Here is a 20,613-nt window from a genome sequence, read left to right as displayed (position 1 = left end):
TCGTTAGTGAAGATGGAAATTTCCATCCACTTTAAATTAGATTTATACTAGCATAAAAATGACCGAATAGGTGATAACGGGTTAGAAGAATTATAATAAATCACGGTTGATAAAATCCGAACAAAAACAGTTTCACTGTAAAAAAGTCGCGCCAAGTCCACGTTCATAAGACTATTAGGAAAAAAAATTTTTTTTTTCCTTACAAAAAGATACAAAATAAAAAAATTAAAAAATCCGAGTAACCGATATGATTGTTTATGATTTTCGGAAATTAAAAAAAATTTTATTGTACATTTAAAAATTAAAAAAAAAATTTTAGAACGTATTTAGTGTGCGCGGTTGCAAAATATTTTACTTTTAATGAAATTCGTAAAATCTATTTACGAGGACTTTAAAAAAATTGAAATACACAATGACGCACACCAAGTACGTTCTAAATTTTTTTTTTTAATTTTTAAATTTACAATAAAATTTTTTTTAATTTCCGAAAATCATAAACAATCATATCGGTTACTCGGATTTTTAATTTTTTATTTTGTATCTTTTGTAAGGAAAAAAATTTTTTTCCTAATAGTCTTATGAACGTGGACTTGGCGCGACTTTTTTACAGTGAAACTGTTTTTGTTCGGATTTTAGTATTTTTTGTAATTATAATGAAAATTTACAATTGATAACAACTTAAATCTCGTGTTGACTGCATTTTTTACTGCAAACTATCCCCTTGAAGCTACAGTTTACGTAGATGTAATTCCAGTGCACCCTGGCGGCCATAGATGCAAGCTATGAATCACTTTTTTTTACTGTAGTTGCGTGTCTATAGGAAGGATTACTACACATTTTTATTTTATCTAGTCTGTGGTGCTGATATTCCCCATCGAAAAAAAGTCAGGATCGAAATTTCTGGGCTTACTATAGTTTGTGCTGATAAAATTTAATAATTTTAAGTGAATTAAGTGTTATAATTGATTATAATTAATAAATATCAGTAAAATAAAGTATAAATTACTTTTATAATATATCATTTTGGGAAAAGGAGAACCATATAATTAAATAAAATTTTGCAACCTCGAAATACCGTTCTGATTACAGTAAACTCAGTCGGTAGTCTGGCGCTCCGTTTACAACGGATTTGAACGGAACTTGGCGCCAGATTCTACCGAATCTGTGGATTAATAAAAAGTTTAAAAAATAATAATAATAATAATAATAATAATAATCTCAGAAAAGAAATTTAAATTTTGAAAAAAAAAATTATTCTTTTCTAAATTCAGCTTTTAGTTCACATATTTTCACTGCAAAACGTTTTAAAATATATAAGAATCGCAGGTGATTGTTTAACTAGTCGCAATTAAAATGTTAACTTAAATTTTGCTGATTGAAAATCGTCAATAAAATTCATTCACTTGATTTATCAATTTTTAGTGATTTGTTTCGTATTCTATGGATGAAAATAAACAAATACAAAAAAAAAATTTTCGAAAATATTAATTTTTTGATATTTTTTCAAAGTTTTTTTTTTAATCCAACAATCGACGTTTGTTATATTTTTTTTTTATTCTAAAATTGAAATTTTTCACAATTGTTTTTAATCCAAAAATTAAAATTTTTCAAAAAATTTTTCTATTTTAGATTTACTCTTATAAAAAAAAAAAAAATATTTTACAAGTAGAAAAAAAAATTTTTCAAAAATATTAATTTTTGGATTTTTGGGATTTTTTCTTATCCCAAAATTACCATTTTTGAAAAAAATTTTGAAAAATTTTTCTATTTTAGATTTATTCTAAAAAAAAAAAAAATATTTATTAAGTAGAAAATAATCTAATCATGTTGATTTCACACGCCGTGAAAATAAAAATTACCGAATTTTACAATTGAAAATAGAAGTATAAGATAAATAATTGAGAATGGGAAACTAAATTTTAATTTTGAATGTCTCTGGATATAATTATTATTATTCATTTAATTTCTTCGTAAAGTTCCTTTTCAGATTCCACTTAGAACTTAGTCATTTGAAGACTGGTCATTTAAAAAGTTTAAAAATTATTATTAGTTACTACAACTTATTTTTTAAAACAATAATAATTATAATTCATAATAACAATTATTATTGCAGCGATTAAAACAAAAAAAAATAAATGGGATTTTAATTGGATTTGAACCCGGATCCCTAAGAATTTTAAAATTTAATTTATTATGTTTGACATTATTATTATTATTATTATTATTATTATTATTATTATTATTATTATTATTATTATTATTATTATTATTATTATTATTATTATTATTATTATTATTATTATTATTATTATTATTATTATTATTATTATTATTATTATTATTATTATTATTATTATTATTATTATTATTATTGTTATCATTATTATTATTATTATTATTATTATTATTATTATTATTATTATTATTATTATTATTTCAAGCCTGGTTTGACCGTAATCGTGGTAGAATGAGACAAAACTCCACTAGTTACGGTGAGACCAGGCCTCAGTTTAAATGAGCTATTAATGCAGCGCCAAGTCTGTTTTGACCGTAATATTGAGATGGGAAAAAATTACGGTTAAAACGGACCTCGAATTTCGATTCGGGTCGGGTACCGTGTTCGAGTCTCACGTTCAACATGTACGATTTTGAATAATTAATAATTACTAATTATAATTACTATTAAGGCGAATGTGAAGTAAAGTTAAGTGTTATGTGTGATTAGTGTATCTAACTCCTCCATCATCTCCTTCCCCCTTGACTTATCAAATCTACCAATCAAAAAAACCTCTTCACATTAAAAAACCCTCCATAAAAACAAAAAAAATTACAGAAAAAATAAAATTAAATAATAAAAATAATATTAAATAAAAGCAACAAAGAATTTGTTTTTTTTTTTATTCATGAAATAATTAAAAAAATTTAGTCCTAAATTTAATATTTATACTTAAAATAGTAAAAGAAGATAAAAAAATAAGCATTTATTATTATTAATTTTTGCTTGATAATAAAAAAGCTAAAAATCAAGAAAGAATTAGATTTGGATTTTTCGTTGCGAATTTGGTTTCCAAACTGCAACCTAATCAGGAAGCCAAGTTAGGCTGAGCCTCGCAACTGCGTTACGTCCCAAACTTCGGCCTGGTTTGGATGCCTCACTTACTGCAAGTTTGGAATTCGGCATGCCTTACTTGCGCCAAATCACTGCCTCACTGAAATTTCTAGTCGGGTAAAACCTCTTGTACTTACAGAATAGGGAAGGGAAAACAAACATCAAATATTGGCATTATTTAACCGTCACTTGAAGCATAAAAAAAACGTTTTCAAGTGTCTCTGACGTAATGCTGTGTATCTTTGCATAATTATTTTTCTTCACAAGTATTTGCGTCGTATTCTCGCTTATTTATGCTCAAATGGTGAATGAAGATAACTATTTCTTTTTCTTCATTGCTCTGTCACTTTGATAAAATTAACGCGTTTCCTCTTATAAAATAATTGCTTAATAAATTTTCTATCTTTCATTATCATTATCAAAAAAAAATTAAGATCACTTAATTAAAATTTGATTGCATCAAATTAATTTATAACGTTAAAAAAAAACTACTAAATATTCTAATGAAAGTGCAAGCGGCTTTATAAGTATCGTGTGTTATTACCCGATTTATTTAATTCTCCATTACTTTCTTCCGCGTGAACTTGTTTATTCGCATGACGCGAGACACTGGATATGAGACATTAAACCGGATATAGAATAGCCCCCTACTCTCCCCCCTTGTACTTGTGTACTCAAGTATGGTCTTTACACAATACATAGAGGTTTTATTAATTGGAAGAGACTCAATGACTCATCATCATCATCATCTTCGTCGTTGTCGTCGTCATCATTATTATTATCATCCGAAATGCATATGATCAAACAATGTTTGTGAGAAAATTCTTGTTCAACATCTTGCAGATTGTAGATGCTATGATGCACATCTATGCACGCTATGATCTGCACATCTGTATTAGTTTATGCACTTAACTTATATATGTGTCTAACTGAAAACATCGTTCCGATCTAGTGAAAAAATTTTCCATGCCATTGAACGTTTTGCTTCAAGTAAAACCCGGAATGCATAATGGAAATATATATATATATATATATATATATATATATATATATATATATATATATATATATATATATATATATATATATATGTATATTTAACTTAACTTAACTTATTTTGGTGTTTATATTCAAGTGAGGATATTTACTTAAATATTTATTAACTCTGGTTATAGTTGGTAATTTATGATTATGGTTATCATTATGATTGTTGAGGTAAAATGAATCAGGTTTGTGTGTATGGAAGATAAGGAGTGTGCAAAGAAAAAAAAAAATGTCCTATAATACAACACTAGCTGTAATGACAACTGACGCATACTTCGATAAGGAAAATGTTTAAGACATGTGTCAATGTAAGTAGTTATGGCTTTCTAGTAGTGAAAATAATGGTAATAATAATAATGATAGTAACATATGATAGAATAATGTTAAAATGTTTTTTAATCAACATGGACACTTACTTGTCGGAATATCGTAATTTTTAAATGTGACCACAATTTTTTAGCTACACGGGAAAAAATTTCTGGGAAAATTTACGATACAACTATTGTAAAGCTGGACTATACTTTTATTACTGTTAATTGTCAAATATTTTAGAAGAAAAAATACTATTTATTAGTGTAAGTGATGGCCGTGCACAGCGCTAGACTCCGAGTTTACGTAAATGTTAAAGTATATGAGTCTTAGTTTACCTTGGATAGCGTAAAGGGAGAGTCTCTGGCTGCCAACACAGAGTTCTGGGTTCGATTCCCAGATAGCACGAAAATTGTCGGTCTCTGTTTTCGATTACTGTGCAGGTACCAATTAGTCCAATCTTCTATCTCTCTCCCTCCCTTATATTTCTTTTAAAAATACCAACTGTGAATTTTTACAATAGTTGAATTGTAAAGTTCTCAAACACATATTGTATAATTTGCTCTATAGTATTCGACTTTTTAAGACTCTTGCTAGTCTTATTTGTTGGATAAAATTTACAATAGTAGATCGTTAAAATTACTAAATGAGAAGTATAGTCCACCGTTACTATTTTATTTAGTAAAAATTACAATAGTAAAATAGTAAAAACTCCTTGAATTTTCTTTCCGTGTATGAATAATTGAAAAATTAATTTAATTATATTTTTTTTTCATTTATCAAGATTTTAAAATTTTCTAAAATTTCATAAAAATTGTTTTTTAATTTTTCATACTTAATTTTTATTAGTTCTTTTCCATTCGATTCAATTATTCAAATCTTGATGTTAATTTGTATACTTTGACAAGCCTTGAAAATTTACAAAACTTAGAATCATGTGTTGATTCAATTAGCAAAATTATAAATTTTCAGAAAAAAAAAACAGTTCTTGTAGATATTAAAGAATATGAATAATTTTTAACTTCCCGCTAAGAAAATTGAAAATTTTCAAAAATCGGGAAGTTATTGTTTTTACCTCGTTTTTCGAAAATCGAGTTTTTATCAGATCTCGACGTTTTGAGGTCCTAGGAAGCTTCCCTGACTATTCCCCTTGTGTGTGTGTGTGTGTGTGTGTGTGTGTGTGTGTGTGTGTTTGTGTGTGTGTGTGTGTGTGTGTGTGTGTGTGTGTGTGTGTGTGTGTGTGTGTGTGTGTGTGTGTGTGTGTGTGTGTGTATGTGTGTATGTATGTAAACCTCTCATAACTTTTGAACGGCTTGACCGATTTGATCGCGGTTGGCGCAATTTGAAAGGGTTTAACTAAACTTAGATTTTGAATACAAGTTGGACCGATTTGGACCGATAGATTTTGAGAAATCTTAAAAAAACTGCGAAAAAAAATTTTTTCAAATGTGGTTTTTTTTAATAACTTTCAATCGGCTTAACCGATCAATTCCAAAAACTAATCAGCTCTTAACATAAAAAAACCACGTCGATCGCCACCAAGCCGGTCAAAATCGGTTGATTCGTTCGTGAGTTATCGTTGACGAAAGAAATCGAAAAAAGTGTTTTTTTCGAATTACACCGAAATTTCCGGTCTGATCAATTTGTGCTTAAAAACATATCATAGATCATAAAATTTAAAAAACTGCGTCGAATGCCGCTAACCGCGTGAAAATCGGTTCATTTATTAAAAAGTTATTGCGGTTTGAAAATTCAAAAAATAGTGTTTTATTAAACTTCCATCAGACTTTCCCATGCAGGAGACCCCCAGAGTTGACAAAGGGGCCAGGCTTGGGCCAGTACTGGGAAACCTAGCTTCGGCGTACCTGTATTGGCCCATGCGTGAGCCAGGCTGTTTAACCAGCCTTGGCCATGCCAATGATTACCCAACCTTCGGCCAAGACTGGCTAACCCAGCCTTGGCCATTCATTGGCAACCCAAGCGTGGACCGAGACTGGTTAACTCAGCCTCGACCATGCCAATGATTATCCAACCTTGGGCCAAGACTGGCTAACCTAGCCTTGGCCATTCATTGGCGACCAAAACGTGGGCCAAGACTGGTTAACCCAGCCTCGACCATGCCAATGATTATCCAACCTTGTGCCAAGACTGGCTAACCTAGCCTTGGCGATTCATTGGCGACCTAAGCTTGGGCCAAGACTGGGCAACCAAGCCTTGGTCGGCCCAATTATTACCCGAGCCTGGGCCAGAACTGGGTCACTCAGTCACGGCCACAATGATTACCCAAGAGTTAGCCAAGATTGGGAAACCTACACTGAAAAAAAATTAACTTGATTCAAGAAAAAAATTCTTGAACCAAGAAAATAACTTTGAAGAGTTTAATTGTCTTCAATCAAAACGAAAAATTCTTTAATTAAATAAAATTTACTTAAATCGAGAAAAATTTCTTAGTTTAAGAATTTTTCTACTCAAATTAAGAAGATGAAATTCTTAAAAATTATTTACTTGATTTAAGTAAATTTTTTTTTCTTTGAAGCCATGGGCGTTGAATGGCAACCCAGACTTGAGCCAGAATTGGGTAACCTAGCCTTAGCCATTCAATGGGAAATTCAAATTTAATAAATCATTAAGTAATAGAAGTTTATACAGTAAATATTTATTGTTTAACGAATATTTGCTAACAAATTCTAAAATTTAAAATTTATTATTTAACCAAGACAATTGCATATCGTCAAAATTGATATAGTCTTAAAAAAATTAAAATATAATAATTTACAGTTGAATTTTTAATATTGATAATTTTAAACATAACAATTTATCATAAGATATTAAAAATATACAGAACGATGTACAAAGTTTAAAGTAATATAAGAACTTGACTCTTGCATTTTTTTAACTATAATAAACATTTGTAAAAAATAGTTAATTTTCATCGAAACATAATATTAAATAACATAAATTATATAAATAATAAACCGCCACACTTAGTCACCATATAGATTTAGCTTATCAGAATAATGAGATGTGCATCAACTTATCGGTTGGACGGTGTAAGGGTTAGTTATCAGTCTGGCAAGCGCGCGGCTCGGGTTCGAATCTCGGTTAAAACCGATACGATTTTCACTTTATTTCTATAATTAGCAACAGTTAGGTTCGAATTTACTTTACTTAAAAAATAAAATAAAAAAATAACATCCCAATAATTTTTTTTTATCATTTTTTATCAAATGGCATGGGCCAGACTTGAAAATTAACTATGGCTCAGCCCTGGTAACCAGGCATGGGCCAGTCCTGGTAATCAGGCGTGGGCCAGTCCTGGTAACCAGGCTTGGCCCATCGTTATCATCCCAGACTTCAACCAAGACTGAGCCAAGCCTGGCTTACAAGCTTGGCCCAGACTTTTACATAGTTGGGCCAAGCTTGGGCCAAGCTAGGCCCCGTGGTACTTTCCGCTATGGGTTTGAGCTCGCAGAGCTCAAAACTACACGAAAATTATATTTTTGAGTTCGAAGATCTCAAAAACATACTAAGTGCGATTTTGAGCGCTTAATTACGAAAGTAGCGGGAAGTTGCAGGGATGGCCTTCAGTGTCAACCGTTTTCCTAATTTTTTTTTTTTTTACATAAAATTTATAATATCGTATTTATAATACATGGTGCTCATTTGTAATGAAATACATTTTTCGACAAATAACTTATTTAAAAATAACACTTTAATAGAAAACCAAACTAAAAAGTACATGATACTTTTCAATAAGTTTAAAATGAAAATAGAGTGGTCAGCAAAAATTCATTCTATCGTAAAAAACGCAAAAATGTTTGATATTAGTTGTTATAAATATTTCATTGACAAATATTGGTAAAAGTAGAGTTACTAGAAAATATCTTAAAAAGTAACCCGCGCTTTACTACAATAAAATGCGATACTAATACAAGCATGTTGAAAACATGAATCATCTAATGAAAAAAATTAAAAATCAATCATCAATTTGAACATAATTTCGATTAGCATAATAGAACCATAACAAAAAAGAATGTACTTAAAAAATCTACATTGTAAACGCGAATTAAGTACGAAGTAAATGCGCAAAAAGCTTTTTGTTTATTTAATCTCGACATAGATTTCATTTTGATTATAAGTTTTATTATTTTATTGTTCTCATAAATAGCAGCTGTCCTTCAGTATCTACGCGGAAATGTTTTAGATCGATTTAATACGAATGAAAATAAAATCCATAACGACTCCGGGATTAGCTCTCTAAAAAAAGCTATTGTGTCTCATAAACCAAAGCAATTGGGGAAGTGCTTTAATTTCGACAAATTACTGACATATAACAATCGTTGTTCATTTAATTTTATAAATGATACTCTACCAAAAGTATTCATAAATGTTAAAAAAATTATAGTCAAAGAAGTAACTCTGTCATTGACTGACTTTCAGCTAACATTGGTTAAAAAAAAATTGATAAAAAATTTGGCATTGACGTCTGTTAATCCATAGCATGCATCAAAACAACATATCAGCCATTTCACAATTGTTACTATGGCAAACCTTATAAGTAATAGAAAAATTTAGATTTTATTCAAATATTTTTCTAACAAAAAACCAAAAGTTTTAATCCTTGAATAAATATAAATACAAACTATGTTTATACTATCATTTTTTTTTAATTCTAAAGTAACTACCGAAAACAATCCTCAAAACAAAATTAGTAAATGATAAACTATAGAAGTAATTTATTTAAAATATAATGAATCACTTCTTACTTTGAAGCAATATTTACAGAATGTTAAAATAAAAAGTATTTTTGTAAGATTAGAGTTCCAATGTTCCAGAAATTGCAGGGAGAATTTGACAGGAATCTGATTATCAAACCATACTTTGATGTTAATGTTAAAAATTTTAAATATTCTTTTTACTAGTAAAAAGATAAAAATGTTTTATTTCAATTAAGAGTTGAGGGTATGGCATTAACTTTGAAAACAATATTAAATTTTTACTAGTAATTTATGATGCGATAAATTTTTTATTTATTAATATTTTTAATTATATGACTGCTTAAGACTTTTCCATGATGAAATAAACTTTTAAAAACAATTTACTTATTTTTCAGTCTAATATGCACTATATTTATTCCAATAAGAATCTTGATAAAATAATTAGATGCACATAAAAATGTGTTGATAAAAACTTATGTACAAGAACTTTTTTATCAAATCCGCGCGGAAACTTTTAATATAAATACTGTTCTGTTTACCGGGAAGGAAATTACAATTTCATCTAATAGGAAATATGTAAACTGATTTGACGCAAAGACCGACATATTTTCATGCAATCGCAAAAATATGATCTCTAGTAGGCACAGTGAATAATATTACTAGCACGTCAGAGAGTAATAAGACGTTGTAATTCGCGTGTTTGTCACCTTCGCCTTCGGCTTAGTTCACATTAGACTCATGGGATGGAATGTCCTACTTGACGTGCAGTTTACTATTAAATGCAAATTTAATAATATATCTCGTGAAAAAATATTTTTTAAAAATTGAATTGACTAACTGGAAATAAAAATAAAAAAAAAAACGTACTTAGTAAATAGTTTAAGTAGTCATACATAATTAATTTTAATTAATCACGTGTAATTAGAAGCTTATGAAGTAAATTATAACTTTTACAAAAAATACTTTGACACAACATGCATAAAATCCTTTATTTATGATACAGTTATGAAAGTATTATTTCCATAATATGACTCAAGTAAATTACTACTCGCCTTCACCGAAATACGTCTTACACTAAGAAAAACATATATCATTTCAAGGAAAACTATTCGAATGAAGTATTTTATTTTTGTAAGTGCCGGAAAAGAATTTTTTTTTTTTTTTTTTGTAGTAAAAATAAATGAATATTAATACTTCGAATTTAGTAATTGAGATTGCTAATATTCAACAAATTTAAATTCAAGTTGAGTAAGAATATTTTTGAGTTCTGTACTGTTTAGACGTATTTATATTGTAAAAAGTAGTTGACAGTAAGATTTATAAATCTTTTGCATCAAATCGACGTGTTAAGTGTTCGAAGATCTGCCTGAGATGAAAAAATGAACTTAGATGAGCTTAAATCAATTGTTTTAGTATGGCAGTTAAGTTCTTTTAAATTAATTTTTTCAAATCGGGTGTCAAGTGAAAAAAGTATCGAAATGACCTATTGAATAGTAAAATATTCTATGTATTCTGCTCTACATAAAAGAATTTTAGACTACCTCTCGCCACTTATCTACTAAAATGGAATTATTTAATGTTAATAAAATTTATTTCACGAAAATTAAGAAGATATAAAATCAAATCAAGAATAATGTAAGATTTACTATTCCATCAATTTGCTTAAAAAAAAAATCTTTTCTTGTACAACAAATATATGAGACAAATTTATTTTTGCATTTCTTGCAATTTTTTCTTGTATTTAATGACATTGTTTTTTTTATTAAAGCAAAAGTTACAATGAATGAGAGAATGTTTTTATAAAATTGATGAAGCTATTGCTCGTTACAAGCAAATTTAGCCTGAAAAAAATAAAATGCTTATGAAAAGTAATTACATTTTTTAAAGTAAGCAATCTAATAATTTAGTTTTGAAAAATGTTCATAAAAATAAATGAATATTATATCGAAGAATATTTACAATGTGGGTTACCGCGCAGCTAATTCATTTTTGGTTCAGGTTGCAGACATTTGAAAGGTAAAAAAAGTCTCGATGCCGTATATCTTTTGAAGATGGTAAAAACAGGTAAGCGAGAGACGAAGAGGCACAAATGTTAGGGGAAAAAAGAAAGAAAATGAGTAATATAGGAGAAGTAAAGAGTAAATATTAAGATACGGTCAACGAACCAACTTCTTCAAGCCTCCAGGCATTTTATCCTCGTAATTTTTACATACGAAAGACCCATACCGGTCATATAATGTAATGGAAAAATTAAACATACTGAGTCCGATCTCAGATCTTTGGTTCTCTTCTCTCGCATGGTACTCTATTCAAGTTTGTTGCACCTGATCTGAGAGCCAGGTCCAAAACCTTGGACGTCCCGCGGCTTAAACTTTTAATTCTCAACTGACCTTGTGCCCCGCACATGTGATGCCGAGAAAGTTATTTCATTCCTCTTTTCTTTACAGTTGTATATTATATGTAGACCTAAGCTGCGCTACTAATAACCACGGCATCGTTTTTTAAAGAATAAAAAGTATAACAATAAAAAAATTGAGTCGAGGTGAGTCAACAATGACTAACTTCCATTGTAGAGTCAAGGGAATGAGAATATCATTTCGAAAAAATAAATGTGATATAGTAACCACACCCGTTATTTGTATAAAATATAATGATAATAAAAATAATAATAAGAAATAACAAGATGTCAAATATTGACTTGAGTAATGAATGATTGAAGGTTAGAAATGATATTTCATTAGTATATTAACTATACTGTTTCAAAAAAAATCGTTATTTCATAAAACTATCGTACAAATTAACTCTACCAGTTTATTTAACAAAACTATTGTTATCATTTTATTCAAATTCAAAATATTCGTAAGGAAAGAGAAAAAACTTTGAAACTTTTTGTAAGTTCAACTTTGACCTCAGATAACGTTTGAAGGAGTAGATTTATCAAAAAAAGACTAAAGACCTTTTTTATGAAACGTTCTATTTCCTATCAGAATATGACCTGTTCTTATCACCAGGACGATCCATTAATCAATTACAGAAGTTAGAAAAAAATATTTCTCATGATAAACAAATGGTTGAGAGCTGCAACTCTCATCGTATTTTTTCTGTCATTTCTAACAATATTTGAGAAGGTTAGAAAATTCGATTTTTTTTTAATTGTAATAAACATTTATATTTATTATTCGTTCATTAGATTTAGCTTGTAATTTATTAACACTACACTGAAAAAAAATTAACTTGAATGAAAGAAAATATTCTAAAACCAAGAAAATTATTTTAAAGAGTTTCATTGTCTTGAAACAAGGCGAAAAATTCTTGAGGTAAGTAAAATTTTTTTAAACCAAGAAAAATTTCTCAGTTCAAGAATTTTTCTGCTTAAATCAAGGTGATGACGCTCTTCAAAAAGAATTTTCTTGGTTGAAGAATTTTACTCATGAGTAATGTTAGTTTATTTATTTATTTTTTTTTTTTTTTTCAGTGTACATATACAAGTTACCAAACATATTTTGATGTTTAACATATTTTTAAGCTTTAAATTTTGGGCCGTACTTAATCTTCTTTTATTTAAACACTCAAGGTGATTTTTGTGCTGTCGGCAAGTGTCAGAAAATTGTAAATTCTTGTGTTGTTATTGAGAATATCAAAATGCAAGTACTATTCAAACACTAAACTTGAGATAATTACAGTTAAAAGAGAAAACCAAAAATTTTCATAGTTTTGCATTGAAGAGATAATCAGATTTTTGTGAAAAATTGATTTTCATTAGAATACTACACTTATAATTGACTTAAAAAATTTGAAAATTATTGATATTTTTTTTTATTGATTATCATAAACTAATCAAGCAAGCAAAAATAATCATGAGTTGAAGTGAATAAGCGATGGTCTGTGAGAGAAGCAGAACTAGCGAGTGAGAAAGAAAGCAATAGCGTAAACTATACATCGCACAACATTGCTTTAATTTAATTAATTTAGTATTATAGCTAGATTTGTAAGCTATTTATTAGTTCAGGTCGATTAAAATATTAAAATATTGTTTTCGTGCTATGAATGATAAGTGTGCACTAAAAATTATTATCATTCAGTTTTGATGGCTGTGTATGTGACACACTGATCCAGTTGCCACATATGTTCGCTAAAACGCCTCCTGATTATTTTGTCTCATATCAAGGTTCATATTTTATTATAAAGAAAAATGAAAAGATAATAACAATAGAAAGAATGAATCATTCATACGAAAAAGTGTAAGTGGTGAAAAATAATAAATGCGGAAAAGTTAATCTTCAATTGTTCAGCAGAAAAAATTGTTGAAAATATTAATTTCAAATAAAATATAAAAATTTAAATATTTATATGAGAAAAAATTCTAAAACATAAATTATGCGCGTGCTTCGAGCTATGAGTTCCACCGAGGTGTGGGTTCGAATCCAACTGTGGTCGAATGATATCGTTTTATTATACGCCCGGTGAAAAAGTTCTCGAATTTCTCCGAGCAGAGGAGATTTGTTCTTTGTCAAATAAACAATGGCCAGCTGAAGGGAAATCAGCAATAGACAACTTATTCGTCGGAAATTTGTGGCAATTTTCAACGTTAATTACTTTATTTTGTTCGTAAAAAGTTGATTTCTAGTATAATTTTTATTTCTAATCATTAAGAATACTTAAACAACCAGAAATCAATAATTTTTTTATTATTTAAAAAAAAATTATCTGAAAGAAAAACTTGCTGCGAATGTTGAGGAGTCTAAAAAATCGGTCTAAATTCTATAAATATTGTTTTAAATTCAGTATAATTTTTAACTTTTATTGATTATTCAAATCGTTCTAATTTTAGAGCTTTCAAGTTATACTGATAATAATATGTAAACAATTGATTACATCTTTAAAACGAACTAAAGAAACGGCATGAACATATTTTAACTTAATTATATCTGATAATATATAATTAGTTTACATAACTCAAATGAACTCTTATCTCCTATCTTTGATACCGACTATTTTTCAAGTTTAGAAAATTCCAAAGTAATTTCATTTGCCAGATCTCTTTTTAATAAAATTATCCAATCTTTTTCTTTATAATGTTTTCAAGTTTTTCTTCAATCTTAAAACCTAGTTCAATACCAAGTTATTAACTATAATTTCGGAGTCAAATAAAGAGCAAACCAAAAACCAAGTCTTAATTATTTTCACAGCTTCTGCTCGAAATATCAAAATTTTTTTTAATTTTACAATTCACTATAACATTAACTATTTATAATATTTTCACAGAAGGAAAGAAAATTGGTTAAAGAAAAATATATAGCGTGTTAGGATCTATTTCTTCAACTCATCCTGTGTGTACTCAAGATATCTCACGATCGTATACGAGGATATAATATGGTATGATTTCATAGCGTCCGGTTCTCGAGTAGAGAGCCCGCATGTATTTTATATGAAAAATCCATTTTTATTCCCGCCAAAGTATCGCTATAAACTTAATTATAACTCTTCGTGTTACGAAAATAAAAATGAACAGATAAATTTAAATACAAATACATTCATTAGTAATTAGCATTAATGTAATGTTTGTTTAATTTAACAATGACTTAATTCATTATAATTAACATTACATATCAAATATTATTCTGTTTTATATTGCTACAGTAATTATTTTTAAAACCAAAGAACAAAATATTTTATAAAAATTTCTAACTGAAATTTTTTGTTAAAAAAAAAAATTATGAAGTAATTTATTATTTTTTCAACAAGCAAATTATTTTAAAAATTTCACCAATAAAAATTTCAAAAAAATATGAACATCATTTTTTAAAAACATTTTCTTGATAACGATTTTTATGACTTAAATATAAAAACTTTTAAGTTGTAATAAATGAATATTTTTATTATTACAAAAATATCAATACAAAAAATGTACTAAGCATTTTGCAAAATTTTTAACTTCCCGCTAAGAAAATCTCAGATTTTCAAAAATCGGGAAGTTATTGGTTTTACCCCGTTTTACAAAAATCGAGTTTTCATCAGATCTCGGCGTTTGAGGGTCACAGGAAGCTTCCCTGACTATCCCCGTGAGGGTGTCATTATGTCTGTATGTATGTGTGTGTGTGTTTTTTTTTTTTTTTTTTTTCTTTAGGGGGGGGGGAATCCCTTTACGGATTCCAGGCATAGCTGTTTGGCCTGGATATGTGGCGACTCGACGCAGCGTCATACTAAAACTCGACGGTAGCGCCCCTACCCACTAAACCCTAAACCCCTTTTCTTCTTTCCTCTAATCCCTCATAGAAACCGCCGTCAGGCATTACTTCGTGAGGGGAGGATCTAGCTACTGCTATTCCTTCTGATGACTAAGGTGTTATTTTTCCTTCCTTCTAGTTTCTGTCATTTGCTCTTCTTCTTTCGATGGAACGCAGGTCTGTAAGGACCTCTGTTGCAAACGTGCTTACGGCGTTCCATGCGGCTTTTGACGACAACATTGTTTCTACTAGTGTCTCTGGTTGGATACTCTGGTGTAAGATATTTTCAAGTTGATCACGCTGTGAATAAAATCGTGGGCAAACAAAGAAAACATGCTCCGCATCTTCATTAACTCCTGGACAGGACGGACACTCCGGAGAATTATCGTGCTTGAAACGGTGTAAGTATTCTCGAAAGCAGCCATGTCCTGATAGCATCTGCGTTAGATAGTAGTTGACCTCACCGTGATTACGATTCAGCCAAACGTCAATCCATGGTATGAGACGGTACGTCCACCTGCCCTTCACTGCGGCATCCCACTGAAATTGCCATCGTACGATGCTTTTCTGTCGCTCTTCTATTTTCAGTTCTTCAGCACTTAGTGTGGTTGACGTCTTCCGATGGTAAAGGTTACGTCTTTCTTTAGCTAGAACTCTAAGAGGCAGAGTTCCGGAAATGACACACACTGCTTCCTCAGATACTGTGCAAAAGGCGCTTGCAACTCGTAGGGCACTCATACGATATATTGGTCCAGCTTTTCTCCATGAATCTTGCACCTCTAGTGCGTCAGCCCAAATGGATATTCCGTAGGTGAGCACCGATGTGACTACTGATGACAATATTAGCCTCCTGCTCTGCTTTGGGCCTCCGACGTTCGGCATCAATCGTGCGAGACTAGCTCTCACTACTGACGCTTTCGTACAGACGTGTTCCACTTGTTGCTTGAAGTTGAGTCGGGCATCAAGCATCACTCCCAGATATCATATATGAGGTTGTGATGTGATTTCTCGGTCACCGACTTTTAGCTTAATTGTTTCAACTTCTTTTCGGCTGGTAATAAGCACTGCTTCGGTCTTCTGCTTGGCCAGTTGTAGGTTCACTGTATCCATCCACTGGTTGATCTTCTCAAAAGTGATGTCAAACAGATGTTGAATCTCGTCGAGGTGTTTGGCGACGATCACTGCGGCAACATCATCCGCATACGCTACCAGTTTGACACATCTTGGAAGCTTCAGTCTCAGAAGCCCGTCATACATGATATTCCACAGAAGTGGACCAAGAACAGAGCCCTGTGGCACACCACCGGTTATATCATACTCTTTCGGACCATTCTTTGTATCGTATTTCAGCACTCTATCTGTAAAATAGCTAATCACTAGTCTGCGAAGATATGTTGGCACGTTCTTCTCGTCGAGAGCTTGCATGATGCAGTCCCAATTAGCGGAATTAAAAGCATTTTTGATGTCCAAGGCAGCCACCAGGCAGTACTTCTTCGTTCCACCCTTCCATCTAGTTCCTGCGATTGCCTCTTTGGCCGTATTAACAACCAGGTTGATCGCGTCCAGGGTTGATCGTCCTTTCCGGAATCCATACTGGTTGTCTGCCAAGAGTGGGTCGACTACTGCATCTATTCGTTGATGGATGATACGCTCAAATATCTTACCCGCCGTATCTAGCATGCAGAGTGGTCGGTAAGATGACGGTTCTTCTGGCGGTTTCTTTCCTTTAGGTAAAAGTACTAACCGTTGCTGTTTCCACTTACGAGAAAAAGTCCCCTCCTTGAGGCATGCGTTGTAAGCGTCTAGAAATAATGTTGGTTGTGTGTGTGCGTGTGTGTGTGTGTGTGTGTGTGTGTGTGTGTGTGTGTGTGTGTGTGTGTGTGTGTGTGTGTGTGTGTGTGTGTGTGTGTGTGTGTGTGTGTGTGTGTGTGTGTGTGTGTGTGTGTGTGTGTGTGTAAGTATGTAAACCTCTCATAAATATTGAATGGCTCCACCGATTCGATTGCGGTTGGCGCCATTCGAAAGGGCTTGTCCAAACTTAGATTTTGGATACAATTTGGATTGATTCGGACAGATAGATTTCGTAAAATCTAAAAAAAACTGAAAAAAAAATTTTTTTCAAAAGTGGTTTTCTTGGAATAAATTTCGAACGGCTTTATAGATCAACTCTAAAAACTAATCAGCTCTTAATCTTAAAAAACCACGTCGATCGCCGCTAATCCAGTCAAAATCGGTCAATTCGTTCGAGAGATATCGTGCAGGAAAGAAAACCCAAAAAAGTGTTTTTTCGGAACTACTCCGAAATTTCTAGTTTGATCAATATGAACTTAAAAATTTTTTATAAGACTTAAAAAACTACGTCGGATGCCGCCAACCGCGTGAAAATCGGTTTATTCATTCAAAAGTTATTGCCGTTTGAAAACTCAAAAAATAGTGTTTTATCAACCTTCTATATCAAACTTTTGAGCTTGAAAAGCTCAAAAGCATAGAAAAGTTATCTTTTTGAGCTCGAAGAGCTTAAAACAACATATAAATTGTATTTTTGAGCTCGAAGAGCTCAAAAACGTCGTAAATGCAATTTTAAGCGCTCAGGTATGGAATTAGCGGGAAGTTGCAGGGATGGCCTTCAGGGTCAACCGTTTTCCTAATTTTTTTTCCTGTGAAATTTCCAGGTTTTTATTTCCAATCATCGAATATGAATTTAGTCAAAATTTTTAAAAAACTCGTCGACTTATTTCATGATCATATCAACAAATACCTTATCAATGTTTAGTTTCAAGTTAAAAAATATAAATAAAAAATTAAAAATATTTACTCTTACAGATTTATAATGTTTCTACATGCGGAATTGTAAAAAAAAATTTTTCTATAATAGTTTAGGTTGAAAAAATTCTAAAAACTTTTGATCTTTGAGTTTCAATTTCATAAAAATTAATATTAAACTTATCCTCAAAAATTACTATTTATATACTTCTGTAATTAATACATTTTTTTTTTATCTAGAACAAATTTAAACTCTTAACATAAATAAAGAATTCAATGTCGCAATAATTCAAGCATTGAATGAAGAAAACATAAAAAAAAATTTACCTTCGAACAGAATAATTGTGTATAAAATTTTTGATTTATGCCTTTGATATGTACATTGCAAATTAATAACCAAATAATTAATCACTTCACTAAGATAAATGCCATTTGACAATTCACTCAATAAATAATAATTTAACTAACCAACTAAAAAATGTATAGAAAAAATAATAGTTGTAATCACTGACCGATAATGGTATTGATTTAGCAAATTATTAGCGAGTGAAAACAGTTATTAGTTATTAGATAGTATAGTATTAATATTTGAGTTTCAGTCGAAACAACAATACCAGATAGAAGAGAGGAAAACGCGCAGGTCTTCATTCAACGGTGAATGGCGTTGGACTGAGGACTGAGGCAACTCAGCGTTTGTGCGTCACGATTCAGCCGCGAGCTACTAGCTGGAACGACCCTCTACTCCTTACCTCAGCTACGAGTTATATTATATAGATATATAGATATGGTAGTTAAGTATAGTAGTGTAGGCTTGGTAAAATCCAGAGCATGCTCTTGCGCACTAGAGATGACACTCTCGGTCTCAACTCATGCCTGAGTCCCTTGGAAATACCAAAAAAATTCACCTGACATTTACGATATAATACCTTTGAAGTATGTTCTGTTATTACTAACTATAGTGCTATTGTTACGAGACAACGACTACTTAACATAACTATTTCGATTGATATTGTACGTAATATATAATATATATTTTACTATTCCGTTATATTATAAGTTATAACACCTATAATAAGTTATGTTATGTTATATGTATTGATATAATGCGGAAAAGACACTTGACAGTAGGATAATTGGGTGCACGGAAACAATTGACGTTGACACCAGACTTTATTATTATGGGTTGATGGGAATCGGAGACAAGACTATGCTTTACGAGCATTAGTTTACTAGCGTTATAATTTGTGAGGAGAATTTTTACGGTAAAATGTCTCAGGAGTTGTAAACAAGTAGGCAGAAGAGTTCTGTAATAATTATAATTGTAAATATAATTGAAACGAAGATAAGCAATGGACACGTTTTTGTTTGATTGTTCTGTGAGGAAAGGGTTTTATTTCCTTTGTATTATTTATAATTTGCTTTTATTCTTCTTTTCGACAGTGTGATAAGATTTTTAGAAAAAGGCTCTGCTTACCCATAAAAAAATTTACCGACATGATCGGATAAGACCATATTAGATCTAAGACGGTCACATATGCCCATTCGTAATTGTTTGACCAACTAGAAATTAATATGCGCACGCAAGCGCGCGCCTGAATATAGAGTTTGCATATATTTTCATGCTTATGATATATTCGACCAATCACATCGCGAATAAATTGATGCCACATACATTTCACCTCAATTTTATTATAGGAAAACGCAGTACTAAAAGTCTCCAACAGAGGTCGTATAACCGATAAATCTTCTCTTTACAAGACAATTAAGTTTGAGGTCTTAACTTCTACAATAAAAACTGAATTTTCATCATCCTAAAAAATGATGATTATTCAAGTATTTACCGAAAAATCTTATTTTAAGAACATGAAATTGACGTACACATTGCAATAAAAATTGAAACATTTCAATAATTTTTTTAAGCTATTGCATAGCTTCTATCGCGGGCCTTGAGCGTGGGGACCGAATCCAGAAATTCCGTAACGAAAAAAACCTAACACCCCCCACTCCGACCGGCACAGCGGTGATACTTTTTAGTTTTTCCATCTATCGATAAATACCAAAACTTTTAATGACTTTTTGAAATATCACGCTTGTCTCTTTAGTTCAGCAACCCGCCTTTAGGTGGTATTGGTTGTATAGGAAAACTACCGTAATCAGCTGTTTGTGAGAAAGTATACAGGTGTATAGGTATTTATCATCTATGTACAACAGTAAATATCTGTACTCGTATAATTTGTGTACAAAGTGTTTTAAATATGAATAAACAAAGTGCATTTATTAATGAAGAAAGTCACGAAAAAATAGTGAAATAAAATGAGTTAGTACTCTATATACATTCATTTTATTATTATTATCACAAATGCAGTATTATTTTTTGTTTTGTTAATTTATATATAATACTGCTATAAAGATAACCAAAATTTTTGATATTAAAATAAGCGAT

The 20,613-nt window shown here is 30.6% G+C and overlaps 1 protein-coding gene across 3 annotated transcripts in view; it reads right to left on the bottom strand.

Moving 5' to 3' along the window:
- LOC123270261 overlaps nt 1–18,898 on the bottom strand; it is a 61,998-nt gene extending 43,100 nt beyond the window's left edge. Inside the window, exon 1 of one of the 3 annotated variants that reach the window (XM_044736239.1) lies at nt 18,498–18,898. The gene's annotated coding sequence lies outside the window, so the exon portion shown is untranslated. Of the gene's footprint in view, nt 1–3,653; nt 3,677–18,497 lie in introns of those variants that run through there. The other 2 variants (XM_044736241.1, XM_044736240.1) reach the window with 2 other exon arrangements.
- Between the last annotated feature and the right edge of the window lie 1,715 nt (nt 18,899–20,613).

Source organism: Cotesia glomerata, linkage group LG8, assembly GCF_020080835.1.
Source record: "Cotesia glomerata isolate CgM1 linkage group LG8, MPM_Cglom_v2.3, whole genome shotgun sequence".
Classification (NCBI taxonomy): Eukaryota; Metazoa; Arthropoda; class Insecta; order Hymenoptera; family Braconidae; genus Cotesia; species Cotesia glomerata.
This window is presented reverse-complemented; position numbering and strand designations above follow the sequence as displayed.